Source organism: Ambystoma mexicanum, chromosome 4p (genome assembly GCF_040938575.1).
Source record: "Ambystoma mexicanum isolate Mex_15411 chromosome 4p, UKY_AmexF1_1, whole genome shotgun sequence".
NCBI lineage: Eukaryota > Metazoa > Chordata > Amphibia > Caudata > Ambystomatidae > Ambystoma > Ambystoma mexicanum.
Window position 1 is genome coordinate 708,015,670 of NC_090927.1, and position 20,104 is coordinate 708,035,773.

Here is a 20,104-nt window from a genome sequence, read left to right on the forward strand (position 1 = left end):
CCGTGTCGGATTCGTCTGCGCCCCTCAAGGGTGAAGATTTCGTAGAGCTACGCTTTTGGAGGACTCCAGAAGCTTCTCAGGCCCGGACATGGCCCAGGAGAAGGGAAGCTCGACGCCCGGAAAGCTGTTCAGGATCTGTCCTGGATGCCAGCTGCAGAACGTCTTTAAGGAGGACGAACACTCCTTTTGTCTCTACTGCTTACATGAGGACAAGATGCACGTGGAGAAGGACTGCGCGTTTTGCGGCAATATGTCGGAGCGGACCATGAAGGACCCGGCGACGGGAGTCCAACACAAGGCCAAGCACCGCGAGTCCGCTGGCACTGGGAGCGCCGAACGGTCGGGCACTACGGGCGCCAGGCAGGGCGCACCCTCCCCGGCACCTTCAGCCACGAGCCAACGCTCTGGGTCGGGTAAGAGGAAGGGCGAGCACCCGGCGAAGCTCCTGGAGAGGCCCCGGTCGAGCTCGAAGGCCCCATCGGAGGGGGAGCGAGGCAGTGCCCCCCCCCCCTCAAGGATAAGGCGGTGAGCGCACCTAAGGTGGTGAAGGCCTTAATCCATCCGGCCAAGCCCTCTATCGATACTGTCGCGGTGGCCCTGGCTCAGCCTGTGGAGGCTACACCAGTGGTGGCGACCTCGGGGCTCAGAGTCTCCCTGCCACCTCGGAGGGAGTCTTCTTTTGTGCCCATCGATAGGACCCCCGTGAAATCCCCAGCGGGGAAGAAAAAGGGGGGGGCAGGGCGTCGTCGTAGATTCGGCCTCTGCCTCGGAGGAAGAGCTGATTGAGGTCTTAAGCCACGGCCTTGGCGTGGAAGAAGACCGGCCCGTCGGGATGGATCCCGACGCGGGTGACGACATCGTCGAGGGTGCCGACGGGGCCCCTGATCGCCCGTCGGATTCCCCTCTGCCAGCGCCGCAAGACAACTCGGCGGCCATTTTGTTGGCTATACAGTCCTTATGTTCTGAGATAAGGACGAGACTACCGTTGCCGACGGAGGAACCTCTCCCGTCGGGGGATCCTGAACCGGGACCTTCTGGTGTTCCCCCGCCCAAGAAAAGGAGGATTCACCCTCCACCTCCTTTTCAGCCGTCGCGCCCCGTCCAGCCCTCCTCCCCGTCCACCCGTGGGGATGATACGGGGACTTACACGGCAGCGACGGGTATGGACGACGAGGTATACGACGAGGATCTACCGTCATCTCCTCCCACCAGGGCTTCTCTGCCCGACGAGATTGGATCGTTCCACTCCATGATCGCCAGGGCATCCGAGCTTTTCCAACTCTGCCTTGAGGAGAAGAAAAAGGAAGGATTCCTTTATCAACGGCGCGAGGCCAAGAGGAAGACTGTCCTCGCGGTGCCTCTACTGGACGACATTTGGGATGAGGGCCTCGCCCTCCTCAAGAACCCTTCCACGACGCCAGCTAGAAGAGACCGGTACGAGAAGAAGTACCGGGTCCCGGACGCGGCCCCCCTGTGCCTCCGGGCGCAACCTACCCCGGACTCCGTCGTCTCTGCGGCAGCCAGGAAGAAAGCGGGGGGGGTGCGGCCTCCACATCGACTTCCCCACCGGACGGCGAGGGAAAGAAATTGGACGCTATGGGACGTAGGGTCATCTCGTCTGCAGCGACGACGATTAAAGCGGCCAACGCCTTGGCTATCGTGGCCCGCTACGACAGGGAGCTATGGTACAAACTGGCTCCCCTGCTGGACTTCCTACCGGACGACAAGAGGGCGGATGCCCTGGAGATCCTACAGGAAGGTGAGGTGGCGTCGGACCACGCCATCACTATTGCAACGGACATCGCCGACACTGGGTTTCGCCAGTTGGGCAACGGCGTTTGCCTTAGGCGGTGTGGATGGCTCAAGGCTACGGACTTCCGTCAAGACGTACAGACCAGAATCCTGGACATGCCGTTCGATGGGAACAACCTGTTTGGGAAAACAGTGGACGATTCCCTTCAGGCCATTAAAGCGGACACTGAGACGGCCCGGGCCCTTGGGGTTCTGCAGCAACGACGGACGCCCTTTCGGAGCAGCGGAGGCAAGGGCGCCTCCAAAGGTTCCGGCGGCGGTTTCTCCACCTACCGTCAAGCGGCCCGCTCGTCGTCTCAGGAGGCCTACAGAGGACGAGGCAAGTCTGGCGGACCCCGCCGTCGTCGCCAAGGAGGTCAAGGTGGCAAAGCCTCGTCGAAACAGGATTGAACCGGCCGTGGGGTCGGGCCCCCGCCGAAGCACCCCGGTGGGAGGCCGGCTGGCGAGCTTCGTCAGCGTGTGGGAGTCCATCTCCACCGACCGTTGGGTGCTGGACGCCTTAGCCCGGGGCCACGCGCTCGAGTTTCAAAGAAGGTGCCCGCGCGTCCCCCCCGTGGCCAGGAAAGAGCTTCACTTCCCTCAGCTTCTCCTGGAGGTAAAGGCGATGCTCAGGAAGGGCGCCATCGAACTCGTCCCAAAGAGGCTTCGGGGCTCCGGAGTTTACTCGAGATACTTCCTCGTGAAGAAGAAGACGGGAGGATGGCGCCCCATCCTAGACCTGCGACGTCTGAACAAGTTCATCACGGCGCAGAAGTTCCGGATGGTCACCCTCCAGCACGTCCTGGGTCAGCTGGAGGAAGGAGACTTCCTGTCGTCGTTGGATTTGGAGGATGCCTACTTCCATATTCCCATCCTAAAGGGGCACCGAAAATTCCTCAGGTTTGTGGTCCAAGGGCGTCACTACCAGTTCAAAGCCCTCCCCTTCGGACTACGGTCGGCACCCAGGGTATTCACCAAGTGCCTTGCACCGGTGGCGGCGCAGCTGCGCCGCGAGGGGATCCACGTCTACCCCTACCTGGACGACTGGCTCATCCGAGCCAAGACGAGGGAGCTCGCCGTGGAGCACACGGCAAGGACCGTCCAACTTCTCACGGACCTGGGATTCTCCGTGAACTACGCCAAGTCCCACCTGGTACCCGCTCAAAACGCACTGTTTCTGGGAGCGAAGCTCGACACAGTGTCCCTTCTGGCCTCCCCGTCGGAGGAAAGGACCAGGTCCATCCTGGGCAAGGTACAGCGGATGTTGGTTTCCGACGCGGCCAAGGTGAGGTCCATCAAGTCCCTCCTCGGAATGATGTCTTCTTGCATCTACCTCATTCCCATGTGCAGGCTCCGGATGCGCCCGTTGCAGGAGTTCCTGGACGCGCGCTGGATCCAAACGACGGGCGGCTTCGAATAGAGGATCACACTCGACGAGAGTTTCCGCCGAGCGGTCCGGTGGTGGGGCAACCGCGCGCATCTGACGGCGGGCATGGACTTCCAGACCCCAGACCACCAGGAGACAGTGACCACGGATGCCTCCCTGGAAGGGTGGGGAGCGCACACCGAAAATCTGCACGCGAGAGGCCTTTGGCTCCCGACGGAGAAGTCCCTCCATATCAACGTCCTGGAGCTCCGTGCAGTGTTCTGGGCCCTCAGGTCCTTCCTTCCGTCCCTCAAGGGCAAGGTGGTGAGGATCTTCACCGACAACACCACCACCATGTTTTACATCAGGAAACAGGGCGGAACCAGGTCCCCAGCACTGTCCAAGGAGGCGCAGGACCTGTGGCATTGGGCCGTCGCCCAAAGGATGTTTCTGGTGCCGTTTCATCTGGCAGGGATAAAAAACACCATCGCCGACTCACTCAGCAGGGAGCTGCGCTCGTACCACGAGTGGGAACTACGGCAGGATCTAGTGGATCGCCTCTTCCGACGGTGGGGCACACCCCAGATCGACCTGTTCGCGACGGCGACGAACTCCAAGTGCCGGAGGTTCGCCAGCAGGTTTCCCCAGGCGAGGAGCATGGGTGATGCTTTCTCGTTCCCCTGGGAGGGCCTGTTCCTCTACGCGTTCCCTCCTTTGCCACTGCTAATCCGGCTCGTCAACCAGCTCAAGAGGTCACGGTGCAGGATGATCCTCGTCGCACCTGCGTGGCCGAGGCAGATATGGTTCCCGGACCTTCTGGACTTGTCAGCGTCCCTGCCAATCAAGCTGCCGGTGGACGCGGATCTACTCTCCAGGGAAGGAGGCGCCATCCTCCACCACGACCCGAAATCGCTGAACTTGCAGGCCTGGCTCCTGCAGCGCTAGAGTTTGGAGGATACGACATACCGGCCGACTGCAGAGAGGTTCTTGCAAAGGCCAGGGCGTCCTCGACTCTTAAATGCTACGGACACAAATGGAAGAGGTTCTCTGTCTGGTGCCACGCACAGAAGATTAACCCTCTACGGATTACGGCTCCCCAGGTACTGCCGTACCTGCTGACGCTGGCCAAAGCTGGACTGGCACACGCGTCCATCAAGATTCATCTTGCTGCGATCTCCCGATACACCAGAACCACGGGCCGGACGTCCTTGTGGTCTCATCGTCTGGTGAAAGAGTTCATGAAGGGACTGTTCAGATCGTTCCCGCCGGTGAAGGCTCCGGCCCCGGCGTGGGAGCTCAACGTGGTGCTGACCAAGCTCATGGGACCTCCGTTCGAGCCTCTGCACTCGGCCCCGTTGAAGTTTCTGTCGTGGAAAACAGCGTTTCTTGTGGCCATCACCTCCGCACGACGGGTGGGAGAGATCCAGGCCCTTTCCTGCAAGGCCCCGTACTTGACTTTTCACGACGCGAGGGTGGTGCTCAGGACGCACCCCTCCTTCATGCCCAAGGTACCGTCGGACTTCCATCTCAACGAACCCTTGGTGTTGCCTGCGTTGTTCCCATCGCCTTCGTCGCCGGCTGAGAGGACTTTGCACTTGCTGGATGTGGCTAGAGCGCTGAAGTTCTACGTGGACCGCACAAAGTGTTTTCGGAAGACGTCACAACTCTTAGTGAACTTTGGACCTGTCAATCAGGGGAAGGCTCTCTCGAAGGCTTCCATTTCCAGATGGCTCTCCGGCTGTATCATGTACTGTCATCGGTTGGCAAACCGACCGCTGCCTGGCCGTCCGAGAGCCCATTCCACCAGAGCAATCGCAGCTACCACGGCGTTCCTTTCTGGTGTGCCCCTGCTGGACATATGCAGGGCTGCTACGTGGAGGTCGACGCACACCTTCACGAAATTCTACTGCGTCGATCGGGATTCCAGGGAGGAGTCCAGGGTCGGCCAAGCAGTGCTGCGCAACCTGTTCGCCTGAGGTGAGCCTGGTGAGGAGGTAAGATGCTCAATGTTGAGTTTGATGTACTGCTTAATGTTGAGCCTTTGCCACCTCCCGTGGTTGTGCATGTGTGTACTGCTATGTATTCTTTATTCATGAGCATGTGAATCCATGCCAGACCCCATGCTGGAGAAGGAACACGTTACTTACCTGTAACTGTTGTTCTCCAGCATGGGTCTGGCATGGATTCACATGCGAACCCTCCCGCCTACCCCTCTGCGGCTCTTCACTTGGTCATACTGCCACTTCACGTGCTTCCAAATCTGAAGATGGCTGCCAGAGGCGGTGCTTAGGTAGAGGGCAGTCATTGGCTGTGGTCAGTATGACGCAGAGACCAGTGATTGGTTACTAATACGAAAGACAGATCAGAAACGAAACTGATACTGGTTTTTTCTTTACCGAGGATTCCCAGCCTGACGATGGGGAATATTCATGAGCATGTGAATCCATGCCAGACCCATGCTGGAGAACAACAGTTACAGGTAAGTAACTTGTTCCTTTCGTACATATACTGCGTCACTACGCCACTATACTCGGTTCTGCTGCTCGAGGAACACTAGTAAATACTTAGATTTTCACTTTACGTTTTGTTCTTGTTTGACGCGAGCCAAGCTATGTCTGCTCCCAGTGTCTCCGGATTCAAGCACTGCACTGATTGCAGCTCAAACATGTCTGTTACGGACCCACGCGACATCTGCATGTTGTGTCTCAGGACTGACCGCAACACTGTAGTTTGTGTGGCAAGATGAATCCAAATTCTATTAGGAAAGGGGTGGCAAAGCTTGTGGTAGGCCTACCTCCCTCTAAATGCCTGGCACAGTCGACCATTCGGTCGGTGGAAGACGAAACGGAGGGGCCGACTCCAGAAAGGGAAGAAAGGCATAAAAAAAGACAAAGAAAAGGTCCCATTCCCATAGCCATTCATCCTCTTCCATCTCCCACAAGAAGAAACGGCGTCACCGGCACAAATCCGATTCTTCAAGTGTCTGCGGTAAGGTCGGGCCACCTTCTGCACCACTACTTGCCAGTGCACCTCAGGCGCTGGTTCCTGCCAACATGCCCTCAGAGCTGAAAAACCTTTCGGTGCCGACTGCAAAACCATTGAGCACTCTTTCGTGCCTAAGTCCCGGACTTACTTTTTTGGCTCTATGGCTAATCATTTTGGCGCAGCTGATGACGATGACCAGGACAGCTTCAACCCTACGTACTCGGAGGCTGGTCGATCTGACCTTTTTGTGGACCACGCAGATCTTGTGGCACTGGCTGAAGGTCTTCACGACGCCAGTGGGCTTGACCCACCCATATGTTCACGCTACCGCCAAGTACCAGGCTTTAGCGGCAAGGATGATGGATACATTTGGGTGGAGTGCTCCAGTCAGGCCTGTTTCAGGCTATGAGTTAACTGACATTCTTGATGAGGGTCCTGCTACTGAGAGGCTATGCCTTTCAATGCAGCCATCGCCGACCCTATCACCACCTTGTGGCAGAGAACTTGTGGCACTGGCTGAAGGTCAGCCAGTGCCACAAGTTCTCTGCCAGTCAACTCTGATTTCTCCAAATGGTACAGGCTAGCAAGGGGAGGCCCTCTGTATCTCTCTACCCACCTAACCCCAGAGGGTTTAGTGGTGCAGGTGGCCACACTGTCTACCAGGCCAGCGACATCTACATGCAGTTCCCCAACTGACAGGAAGGGAAAAAATGTTGACGTCCTGGCAGAGAAAATATTCTCATCAGGCAGCATGGCCTTCAATGCGGCCAATGCCTCTTGCGGTTTGCCCACATTTTTTGGGGTTGTGGACAGCCATTGGGGTCGCTTCCCAGTATATCCTCGATGGGGAGATGCAGGAAGGCTTCCAGTGTTTGGTAGACTGCAAGGAGATGGCCCGGCAGTCTTTGCACACTTAAGGATTCTCACTGAACGTCCATAGTAAACTTCTTGACATGGCTGTCGGTGGTGAGAACCTTTTCGGCCCCAAGACTGATTACTCTCTGGAGAAATTCAGTGTCCAAGCTAGCCACAAAGTCGCTAGAAACCAGCAAAGGCTGGGATGGCTCTGCCCTCAAAGCTGCCTTTATTTCTCATCCCACAATTCCCTGTTTGGACGGAGGAAACCGAGCATGGGGTCCAGTGGCGGTAGATTACCTCTGACGCCTGGGCTCTTTAGCTCATACAGTAGGGTTACTGTCTGCCTTTCTTAAAAAGGCCACTGGACAGACCACCTCAGCAACCGGAACAGGCGCTCCAGGAAGAACTGCAAGCCCTGCTTTTGAAGGGTGCCATGGAAGAGGTACCTCCCAAGCAAAGAGGATCAAGCTGCTACTCCTGCTATTTTCTGGTACCCAAGAAGGGGGGAGGAGTCCGTCCCATCTTGGACTTCAGGGCCTTGAACAAGCTCCTGAATAAAGACATGTTCAAGCTGGTGACATTGAGAGAAATTCTCCACGCTCTCAAGTTGCAAGAGTGGCTGGGGTCAATAAAGCTTCAGGACGCATACTTTCATGTGCCGATCCATCAGAAGCACAGGAAGTTCCTGAGATTCCTCATACGGGACAAGCACTACCAATTCAAGGTGCTCCCCTTTTGGGTTAACCTCCACTCAGGGGGTCTTCACCAAGCTCATTGTGGTAGTCATGGCCCACCCCAGGAGATCCGGAGTCCATGTGTTTCCGTACCTGGACGACTGGCTGGTAGTCGACGGAGCAGGTTTTGTCCCATCTCGAGGACACCTGTTCGCTACGCCACAGGTCAGGCTTTTCCCTGAATTTGCAGAAGTCCCACACAACACCAGCACACAGGCTTCAATTCATCTGAGCAGTCCTAGACACTCGGGTGGGGGAGGCTTTTCGTCCTAAGGAGAGAGTAGCCAACATCGGACAGATGGTCTAGCTCTTCCAGGACCACGCCACTTAACCAGCGGTTCCTTCTTCTGTCCCTTAAGTCTCATGGCCTCCTGCATTTTTATTGTGCCAGAGGTCAAGGTCAGACTGCGGATGCGGTTTCTGCAATGGCTCCTGCAGGGTCAGTGGTCCCATTACTTCAACATTTTGAGGGATGTTCTGAGGGTGTCCAGGTCGGTGGTCAATGACCTTTCTTGTTGGGCCAGCAGCAACATGTTAGTGGGGGAAACCCTTCTAGCCTCTGGGGTCCCAGACCAGGGTGGTCAAGGATGCGCCCTTGAAAGGTTGGAGCACTCGCTGCGAGGACTTGCAGTTGAGCGGCCTTTGGTCAGCTATGTAGACCAAGTGACACACAAGCAGACTGCAGTAGCGAGCCATCAGGTAAGCACCCTATCTGAAGGGGCAGCATGTCCTGGTCTTCACTGACAATACGGTGGCCATACACTACCTGAAGAAGCAGGGGGGCGTGCGCTCCCTACCTCCCCCTTTGCAGAGAGACTATGCAGCTGTGGTTCTGGCTGTTGGAGAATCGGAGCTCCGTCTGGGCAGTCCATCTGGCGGGGAAAGAGAACAGTTTGGCAAATGCTCTGAGGAGGCAGATCACGGTCTCACCAAAGTGAGTGGTGTGCCAGGAATTCCTGGAAGAGGTCTTCTCCCTCTGGGCTACCTCAGCAGTGGTTCTGTTTGCATTGAGTCCAACAGGAAGTGCAGACAGTTTTGCTCAAGGGAATTCCCAGCGAATGGGGCGCTACGGGATGCATAATTTCTAGTGGACTGGACCTTCACCCTCCACTATGGCTTCCCTCCGATTCCCAACATTCCATGGGTTCTCTGTTTTTTTTTAAACTCTCTTTATTGAACGATTCACATCTCAACAACCACAATCCAGCATAATCACAGTACAGTGTAACATTGGGCCTCTGGTGAATGTATTTACAGTGCAGACAGTGTCGGGCAAAGCATACACTCAAGTTCTCGAACATAGTGAGGGCTTGCTTTGTTCTACAAAAAAAAAACAATACTTCAAAAGCTCTTCGGACAGTAACGTCCGTCCCCAAAAGGACACCACCACCGACCATCATTAAACCCCCCGCTTAGTTCATTGTTCAGGTTGGGTCATTATTCCGGGACAACAGATAGCCGTTAAAGGGATTCCAAATATTTTTGGGTCGATTTTGCAGCCCACAAACATTAGCATATTCTTTGTCCATATCACAAAACCATACCAAGTCCTTAAGCCACGCATTCAACCCTGGGGGAGATGTGCTTGTTCACTTCATCAAGATGCAGTGCCTGGCAGCAATCATGCAGGTCGAAAGTTGCCTGGGAGCCACCCAAATATACAGCAAAGCCACTCACAGCGTGCTGTCCGTCCCAGCCACAGCTTCTACCACTCCCTCCCAGACTGTGCGCAATTTGACACAAGCCCATATCCTATGGGCCACCCAAACATACAGCATAGCAACTCACAGTGTACTGTCCGTCCCAGCCACAGCTTCTACCACTTCCTCCCAGACTGTGCGCAATTTGACACAAGCCCATATCATATGTAGGAAGTCGGCAGATTCAGCATTACATCTCGGGCAGTTAGCTGCCCTTGTGTTATCGAACTGGTGTAAGCGAGCCGGAGCAAGGTACACTCTGTGTAATGTCTTAAGTTGGATCAGCTGTAGCTGTGTTTAAATGCCCCACGGTGAGTACTATCACAGAGCACTGCCCATTGTTCGTCTGCGAGGGGCGTCCCATCGCCCTCTTCCCATTTCTTCTTAACTTTTAATGCCTCCAGAGGGGTGTCTGCCAGGATAAGCTTATAAAGCGCAGAGAGCACCCTCCTGCTCCCAGACGATCACCTAATATATTTCAACATCTTGGTAGTGTGCAGTATTTCCGGAATCCAGGGAACGACTCCCTCAACGTTGCTCTCATTCTATAACATTGTAACCTTCTTTGCAATCCCCCTCCCATCTTCTCTTCAAATAGTTCCTGTGTGACAAAGGATCCTTCCGGGTACATATCCTCCATACAGCTAATCCCGGCCTCCTGCCAGTCCTGTACGATAGCTTCATCACGTGTTGGCGTCAAGGTCACTATATTCCAGAGTGATATACCCGGGTCAAAAGGGCGGTTTCCCCCTAACCTCTTCAAAGCTCTTTTCCACGTGTGCATCGTGCATGCGACGGGGTCTAATTTGCATTTATCTTGTACCTTTCCAGTAATCAACACCCCTTGGAGAGAGCACGGCACACCAAATGTTGTTCTATGCGTACCAGCAAGGGCCTCTGGCCCCCCGGCATCCATATTTATTTATTACATTTATTATTTATTACTCGCCCAGACCCTTGGGTATCACGGCGAGGTTGCAGACAACTTGGGAAATGCATATAATTAGTAGGCCATCTGGGTGGCACAGTAACACTAGCACGCATTAAAATATAACACAGCCGGATATACAACGAAGAGCAAAATAGTACAAGTAATACATATTTACAGGGTGTTGAGCTGGTTTTGTTATTGATCTTGGTTAAATAACCAGGTTTTCAGCAGTTTTTTAAACCCGACATTGATGCACAGTATAGCTGAGACGCCAGGAAGTACACTTCCACGTCCAATGCCCAAACCCCACCTCTGTCCCGTGGCAGGGTCAATGTCTCCCAACTAATTTGAGGGCTCCTCGGGTGCCAAGACATTTTAACCAAGAGGGCCCTCGCTTCCGTGAAGTAGCCCATCCCCACCCATACCGTGGTGATCTGAAAAATATATAGAAGCTTGGGGACCACTATCATCTTGGCTACTGCAATCCAGCCCAGCAACGAATGGGGGATCCTGCACCACCTCTCCACACAGGCTTTCAGGGTTTGTAACTATTTAATATGGTTGTCTTCTAACAACGTTCAGGCTTCTCTACTCACCCGCACCCCCAGGTGTGTGACCGCCAACCGTTCTCAGCCATACCCTTCGGTGTTCAGAGGCTGTATTGTGGTCTCATTCAGGGGAAATAGTGTGGATTTATCTCTGTTGATCCTGAGGCCTAAGGCCTCCCCCGAACCTAACCACATCTTGTGACAATGATGTTAAGTTATTCGCCATGTCTTTAAAGTATAATATCGCGTCATTGGCGTAGAGGGAAATGATCTCTTTCCCCTCCCATCGCCAAATCTGTTTCCATGGAATCTGTGCAATTGGGCAGCCAATACCTCTATAGCAAAAAGCAACCGCGAGAGCGGGCAGCCCTGCCGGGTTCCCCTCCCCAGTTTGAAGAGACGAGATCTTGTGCCACCTGTACCAATCTGGGAACTTGCCCCCACATAAAACAGCCGCACCGCCGAGACATAGTATTCTGGGACCCTTAGCTGTCACAATACCTCAAACAGATATTCCCATTCCACGGAGTAGGATGCTTTTTCCATGTCCAGAAGTGCAGCCATTGCCTGTGTCTTGGGGATCTATGTGGGCTAGTATAGGGAACAACCGATGTAGATTTAATGCAGACAACCTCCCTGGGATAAACCCATATTGGTCCTTGTATATTATATGTGAGACATGCAGCAGTAGTCGGTCCACAAGGTTCAGCAATGATATTGGGCTTTAAGAGGATCAGTCGAGGGGATCTTTTCCTGGTTTGAGAATTAGTGACATCGCTGCCTCACGCATAGTTGAGGGGAGACATCCCACCCGCATCCCCTCATCCCACGTCGCTAGCATGTACTGAGCTACCGCGGGACCCCACTCCTTGAAAAACTCTGCAGTAATCCTGTCCATACTTGGCGCCTTGGAAGAGGGGAGGGTACGTACTGCAGCTAGAATCTCGTCAGTTGTTACGGGTACTGCCAGAGCCTCTACTGCTTCCTCGCTTAGTTTTGGGAGTACAGCATCTGATATAGTCCTCAAGTCCCGCTTTTGGCAGAGTCCCCCGTGTTAGGCAGAAACCTGTGCAGTTCCCTTGGGGAACACTGCAAAAGATTTAAGACTACAGGTAGAGCAGTAAACCCCTTTGGTAGCAGTCTGTACCACCCAGATTTACCTGGTAGCTGTGGCTGAGCAGTCAGACTTCTCTCAAGAAGAGTTAGGCAGTATGTAAAGTATACACAATATGTACCAAAACACAATAGCACAAGCAAACACTGACCAGAGCTTGGTTTCAAAAGTATATAGTTATTTATTTAAAATACACATAAGTTAAAAACACTCTAGCAAAAATATAGTAAAAGCACTTCAACACAGTTATACTGAAAGTAAATTCAATCCTTTCTCCTATCTAGACAACTCTAGGTTAACACCACTTAATTAAAACAGAGGTGAGTGCTTAACGTTAGATGACACTCTAGTAGTTTCCAAGAAAGGGAGAGAAAAAGCAGAAATAGGTTAGACACACCACTCTAAGGTCCAGAACACTTGCAATAGGCTTAAAGAAGAATCAAGTCACAGGTGAGCAAAAGTCACTAGGCAGGGCCCACTCTTAGAGTAGCCGGAGCGAAAATGTGCCCAAGATCACACTGTTAGTTAGAGATTCAAAGTCTTGCAAAGAGTCAAAAAGAGTTTAGAGTGGCTCAGAAAGTTTAGCCAAAGTGTCCCAGGCACTCCCAGGTTCGAAAGCCGGGGACTAAATCTACCCCGTACAGTCGGTAGCAAGGGAAGCCAGGCGGAACACAGTACCTTAAGCGGAAAGGATCCTCCAGCGGGGGCAGTTGTTCCAGGCAGCGACAGCAAGGCTCGACGTCGGTCAGGGGAGAAGAATATCTCGCTGAAGAGCAGAAGAGAAAGGTCGTAGCACTGCCCGGGAAGAAACCAGCCGCGGAGTCCTCCGGTTAAAGGGTTGGTACCGACTTTCGCGGTATGGGGGTAAAGTGTGGTATTCCGGATGCCGGGGTGCTTGGCACAGGCAAGGCGGCCACGAGATACCTCAAAAGGACGGAAAGAAGGCGAAAACTGGTTGTCCCCACCAGTCAAGGGAAGGAGCCACTCCGTTAAGAGTTCTCCTCGGTCGTCGGGAAAAAGTGGTGAGACGGTTCAGCAGGGCTCCACCGGGTGGTGTCGTCGAAGCAGGTCGGCTCAGCTCTTCCCTCGTCGGATTCTTGGTCCTGTGGCGACTTCTGAAGTCCCAGTCCCCAAAGCCCTGCTTTTATGCAGCAAACCCCCATTCACCCAGCCTAGCTGTCACTCAAACATGCTAAGTGGTGAGCCGGGCGGCTCACCACTTGGGCCAATCAGGACGGAGTGCGACTTGAGTTACCAAGGTAACTCAGTCCAGGGTGCCTAAATCCCCCTCCACCCCTCCTAAGTACCCCAGACAGAGTGGCACCACTTTGGAGGGCTTCTGTGGAGAAGCCCGCCAAAAGTGGAACAAAGGGCTCCACTTTGGGTCAGAGTTACAGAGGCGAACACCAACGCCATTTTAGAATCAAGTTTTGGCAAAAAGTCCCAACCGGAGTTATAAAAATAAATATATAAACCGGCGGTATGTTTAAGGCTACCGTAAATAAATAATTAAATGTGTTAGCCTAAAACAATGGGAAATCCCATAGGGAAATATTCGCGGTCGAATATAAAAAGTAGTTTCCACTGCCACCAGCCAAAACTCGATCAGGGGGGACGGAGACGTGCCCCCTCGACTAACAGACCCTGGGGCAATCGAATTGCCCCAGCCAGTACGTCCACAATATGATGGTTTGTACTGGTTCTGTTCAGGATTCAAGACTAGCAAAGTCTTTGGTGACTTTACATGCCCTGGGAGACAGTAGTCAGTCCCAGGGTATGGAGTCTATGTTGGGGAGTCCCTAGGACACCCCTGGGTCACGGCACAGAGGGTGCTGTGTGACCCACATCACAAAAATACATGAGGCCCTATGGAGTAAAAGACCCCATAGCCCATTCAACACAAGGTTTAACCAAGAAAACACACTTCAACATGTCCAAGAGTGAGGGTAAAAGAGTCTCACTCTTGGCAGGAGAAAAAAATTAAACCCCAGAAATCCAGCAAAGCTGCTGGGGGACTCACTAGGTAGGGAAATTCAGCCTAACCAGAGAATTCTCCCTAACACTCGCCCCCCCCAGACTAAGGGACAGGAGGATTTAATCCACTCCTGGATGAACCTCATACCTCTAGTCGATGATATACATCCTAGAGAGTCCATCAGCATTTTGATGGTGACACCCTGACCTGTGCTCAATGGTGAAATCAAACCCTTGCAGGCAGATTGACCATCTCAATAGTTTTGGATTTTCCCCTTTCATTTGCATTAACCATCTCAAGGGTTGGTGGTCAGTCTGAATAACAAAAGTAGAACCATACAAGTATGGCCTAAACTTCTTCAGTGCCCACACAATAGCAAAGCATTCTCTTTCGATAGTTGCCCACCTTGTCTCAGGATCCTTCAGTTTCCTACTGATGAAGCAAATGGGGTGCTCCCTACCCTTCTCATCCAGTTGGCTTAGAACTGCACCTATACCTACATTGGAAGCATCAGTTTGTACAATGAAAGGTTGGTGGTAGTCAGGAGCTCTCAATACTGGAGCCTGGCAAAGAGCTCTCTTCAGTTTTTCAAAGGCCTGATTGCACTCCTCATTCCATTTTACCTTCTTAGGGAATTTGGGAGAGGAGATTACATTCAGTGGAGAAGCTATGGTCCCATAGTTCTCAATGAAATTCCTGTAATACCCAGTGAGGCCTAGAAAAGCTCTCACTTGGGTTTGAGTAGTTGGTGTTGTCCAATTTTGCACAGCTTCAATCTTGCTGGGCAAAGGCCTTATTTCTCCACCTCCTACCTCATGTCCAAGGTAGACCACTTTACTTTGACCAATCTGGCACTTACTGGCTTTGATTGTCAAATGGGCCTGTTTCAGAGCCTGCAACACATGTCCTAGGTGGTTCACATGTTCTTCCCAGGAGTGGCTGAAGACTGCAATGTCATCCAAGTATGCCATGCAGAAATCTTCCATCCCAGCCAGAACCTGGTTCACCATCCTTTGGAATGTGGCAGGTGCATTTTTTAGTCCAAAAGGCATGACCTTAAACTGGTACAAGCCAACTGGGGTCGAAAATGCAGTTTTCTCCTTGGCATGGTCTGTCAGGGCTATTTGCCAATAGCCTGACGTCAGGTCAAATGTGCTGAGGTACTTGGCTGCACCAAGTTTATCCACCAACTCATCTGTCCTGGGCAAAGGGTGGGCATCAGTCTTGGTGACTGCATTTAGAGCTCTATAGTCCACACAGAATCTCAAGTCTTTGGATCCTGCCTTTGGTACTAACACAACTGGGCTAGACCATGGACTAGTAGAGGGCTCTATTACCCCGAGATCAAGCATCTTCTTGACCTCTCCTTTGATGTGGGCTCTGATATGTTCCGACATTCTGTATCCTCTGCTTTTGACTGGCAGACAGTCACCAGTGAGTATCTCATGCTGGCCCCAAGGGGTCAAGCCTGGTGACAGTGAGAACAGGGAGGCAAACTGATTTAACATAGATTTGCACTCCTCTTGTTGCTCAGGTGTCAGGTCTGAAGAGAGATTGACTCCTTCAACTTTTTCATCTAAAGGTACACCTCTGAGGAGATCAGGGAGAGATTCACTCTCTTCCTCCTCTGCAGCTGAAGCTAGGAGCAAGGCTCCTACATCAGGTCTGGAGATGTAGGCTTTTAGTCGGTTGGTGTGGAAGACTCTAGGAGCTTCCCTGGGTCTGCCCAGATCCACCAGATAGTTGACCTCTCCAAGTTTTCCCACAACCTTGAAGGGTCCCATCCATTTGTCTTGCAAGGCCCTCTGCCTTGTTGGGAGCATAACTAGAACTAGCTGGTCTTGAGTAAACTCAACCATGTTAGCCTTCTGGTCGTGCCAATGTTTGACCAGGGCTTGACCAGCTTTCAAGTTGTCACTTGCTTCTGCCATCATGTGTGACATTCTCCTCCGGAGACCTATCACATAGTCAGTCACTCTGACTGGCTTGAGGGGAGGAGCACCTTCCAACCCCTCCTTAATCAGGGCCAATGGACCTCTGACTGGATGGCCATAGAGAAGCTCAAAGGGAGAATAACCTACTCCCTCCTGAGGGACTTCTCTATAAGCAAAGAGAAGGCATGGCAGTAGAAGGTCCCACTTTTTCTTAAGGGGTTCTTCTAAAGCACCTATCATGCTCTTCATGGTTCTGTTAAACCTTTCAACCAACCCGTTTGTCTGAGGGTGGTAGGCGGTTGAGAACTTGTAGGTAACTCCACAGGTTTTCCACATGGCCTTCATGTAGTGGGACATAAAGTTTGACCCCCTGTCAGAGATTACCTCCTTAGGAAACCCAACCCTGGTAAAAATACCAAGGAGGGCCTTAGCCACAGCCGGAGCTGTAACAGTCCTCATAGGAATGGCCTCAGGGTATCTAGTAGCATGGTCTACTACAACAAGGATAAACCTGTTGCCTGAGGAGGTTGGAGGATCAAGGGGACCAACAATGTCAATCCCTACCCTCTCAAATGGGACTCCCACAACTGGGAGAGGCACTAAAGGTGCCACATTCTTGGAACCAACCTTACCAGAAGTCTGGCAGGTATGGCAGCTCTTACAATATCTATCTACTTCAGCCCCCATCTTTGGCCAATAAAAGTAGAGTGAGAGCCTTTCCTTGGTCTTCTTGAAACTCAAGTGGCCAGCCAAAGGTATCTCATGGGCTAGTTGTAAGAACTGTTGTCTGTTTTCTTGTGGGACTACAAGGCGTTTGTAGTCTCCAGGTTCAGACTCAGTGGGTTCACTGTAGAAGAGGCCATCTTCCCAGTGCAACCTATACTTCCCAGGCTCTTGCCCATCAGCTTGAGAAGCTGCCTGGTGGCGGAGACCCTCCAGAGTTGGACATTCTCTTTGCCCCTTACGAAAAGCTGCCCTGCTAGGCCCACCTTCTGCCAGTAAAGACTGCAGCTCAGGATGGTCCTCAGGGTCCAAATCTCCAATAAGGTTGGGGCCTCCTTCTAGCTCTTCCTCAGAGTCTAGCTCAACCACACAGGGTTGTACCTCTCTCTCAGCCTCAGCTGGAGGGGGAGTTACAGGTGTAACTTTGGACAACCTAGGGGAAGTCCTTGTTGGAAGCACTGGAGTGCTTGCTGCTGGCTTTTTCCTAGGAGTCTTGGGTTGCCCCTTTGCTCCTGTTCTGGTAGTTACTGCAGTAAGTTGCTCCAGTGGTAGAGGAGTGATTTCTGTCATCATCTCCTGAGATAACCCTCTCAGGGTTTTCTCCCTTGCAGGTTTTGTGAGTTCCTGAAACCTTTTGCTAGGAGGTCTGGGGGTATGAGATACAACTCCAAGAGCTTTGAGGTCATTACCCAACAGAACCCTACCTGGCACTTCACATTGTACACTGACAGGTATTTTTACAGCCATATCATTACATTGGATGAGAACTGGTAACTGGGGACACATCTGCACAGGCCCACCAGCTAACTTGGTGAGGCATTTGGGTGCCTTAGCAACATCCTCTGCCTTGAAAAATGATTCATCCACCACAGTTATGCTGGCTCCAGTGTCCCTAATGGCAGGAGTCTCCTGACCATTCACCTGGACACTGTCCTTATAATACTCTTTAGTATTATCTGGGATAGAGTTATAGACATCTAAATTCTGTTGCTCCCACAACCCCAGAGAGACTAAAGAAACACTAGCTGAGACTCCAGTGGGTTCATCAGCTAGTAATAGAAAGTTTCCACTTGCCATATGTACTTCCTCTTCTGGAGCGAAGGCTAAGGAGGCAAGCTGGACCCCTGAAGGTTTACCCTTACATCTGGGATCTCCTTTCACATGGTCAGTAGCCTTACAAACAAAGCATGAGCCAAAGGCTCGCTGGAATGGAGGCTTGTTCTGACCTCCTTCTGGTCTGGGACCAGAAGGTACACTAGCCTGATTTGGTTTCCCTTGTGGCTTACCCTTATAGTTTTGTTTGGGGCCCTCTTTGGAATTTGTAGTATTAGAATTCTCTTTGGAGTCCTTCTTAGACTGTTTTTCCCCATCCTTCTTCTGAGTTACCCCAGAATCCTTGTGAGTGGCCCTGTTGGCAACCCACAAGTCAGCAGCCTTAGCTAGCTTCCGGGAATCTAATTCCCTGGAATCAGCCAAGTGTTGTCTGAGCTCAGGAGAGCAGGCATCATAAATAGTCTCCAACATAAACAAATTCTTCATACCTTCATAAGTGTTCACCTTGTAACCCTTAATCCATCCCTCTAAGTTTTTCAAACATTCATTCACCCAGGTAGCCCAAGGGGTACCATCATGCTTTTTGAGGCTCCTAAACCTCTTAAGATACTGGGAAGGGGTCTTCCCAAACCTAGCTATCAAAGCTAGTTTCACACATTCATAGTCCTTCCTATCCTCCTCCCCCATCTCCATTACCACATCAGTTGCAACAGGGGGAAGCCTAGAGAACAACCAGGTGAGTAAGTCATTTCCTGTGATGTTCTGGAGCCCATGATTATATTCAAACAGAGACAACCAATCCAACACATCCAACTTAGGCTCATACATACCAACCAATTCTTTAGGCATCCGGGGTCTTTTAGGACTGGAACTTCTAGAGGAGCCAGAGAGAGAAACATTCTCAACAGATAATTTCTTCATTTCTAAGTCATACTTGAGCTCCATTTCCCTTAGCCTTAGTTCTTTGTCAGTTTGAGCATTAAGTTTCTTATACTCCAATTCTAGCTTCATTTTCTCCAGTTCAAAGTACTGAGGACTAAATGTGGGACCTGGTAAAGGTCCAGTAGGCACAGCAGGTAGAGCAGGCAGAGGCCTAGGGGGGACAGTTACAACAGCCTCACCCTCCTCTTCTGACTCTTCCTCAGAAACATCAACATTTTGCTCCATGTTAACTTCAATACTGTCATCTACAGTTGCTGGAGTGGTAGGCTCCTCTGAACCATCACCCAGACTTTGGTTAGCTAACAATCTTTCAATCAGCTCCATTTTCTTGCCCTTAGTCAGGAGATCCTTATGTTTACAGAGCACTCTTAAACAATCAGCAGTTTTGGCTGCAAGGGACTCTTGACTATAGCTTTCTATAACTGACATGTTAGAGGTTTTACTTTTTCAGTGCTAAGCTTTGTGGTTAGTTGCACTAAGGTATCTAAAGCACAATAAAATGTATACTCAATACAAATCCCACCGCTGTACACCAGTGTTAGGCAGAAACCTGTGCAGTTCCCTTGGGGAACACTGCAAAAGATTTAAGACTACAGGTAGAGCAGTAAACCCCTTTGGTAGCAGTCTGTACCACCCAGATTTACCTGGTAGCTGTGGCTGAGCAGTCAGACTTCTCTCAAGAAGAGTTAGGCAGTATGTAAAGTATACACAATATGTACCAAAACACAATAGCACAAGCAAACACTGACCAGAGCTTGGTTTCAAAAGTATATAGTTATTTATTTAAAATACACATAAGTTAAAAACACTCTAGCAAAAATATAGTAAAAGCACTTCAACACAGTTATACTGAAAGTAAATTCAATCCTTTCTCCTATCTAGACAACTCTAGGTTAACACCACTTAATTAAAACAGAGGTGAGTGCTTAACGTTAGATGACACTCTAGTAGTTTCCAAGAAAGGGAGAGAAAAAGCAGAAATAGGTTAGACACACCACTCTAAGGTCCAGAACACTTGCAATAGGCTTAAAGAAGAATCAAGTCACAGGTGAGCAAAAGTCACTAGGCAGGGCCCACTCTTAGAGTAGCCGGAGCGAAAATGTGCCCAAGATCACACTGTTAGTTAGAGATTCAAAGTCTTGCAAAGAGTCAAAAAGAGTTTAGAGTGGCTCAGAAAGTTTAGCCAAAGTGTCCCAGGCACTCCCAGGTTCGAAAGCCGGGGACTAAATCTACCCCGTACAGTCGGTAGCAAGGGAAGCCAGGCGGAACACAGTACCTTAAGCGGAAAGGATCCTCCAGCGGGGGCAGTTGTTCCAGGCAGCGACAGCAAGGCTCGACGTCGGTCAGGGGAGAAGAATATCTCGCTGAAGAGCAGAAGAGAAAGGTCGTAGCACTGCCCGGGAAGAAACCAGCCGCGGAGTCCTCCGGTTAAAGGGTTGGTACCGACTTT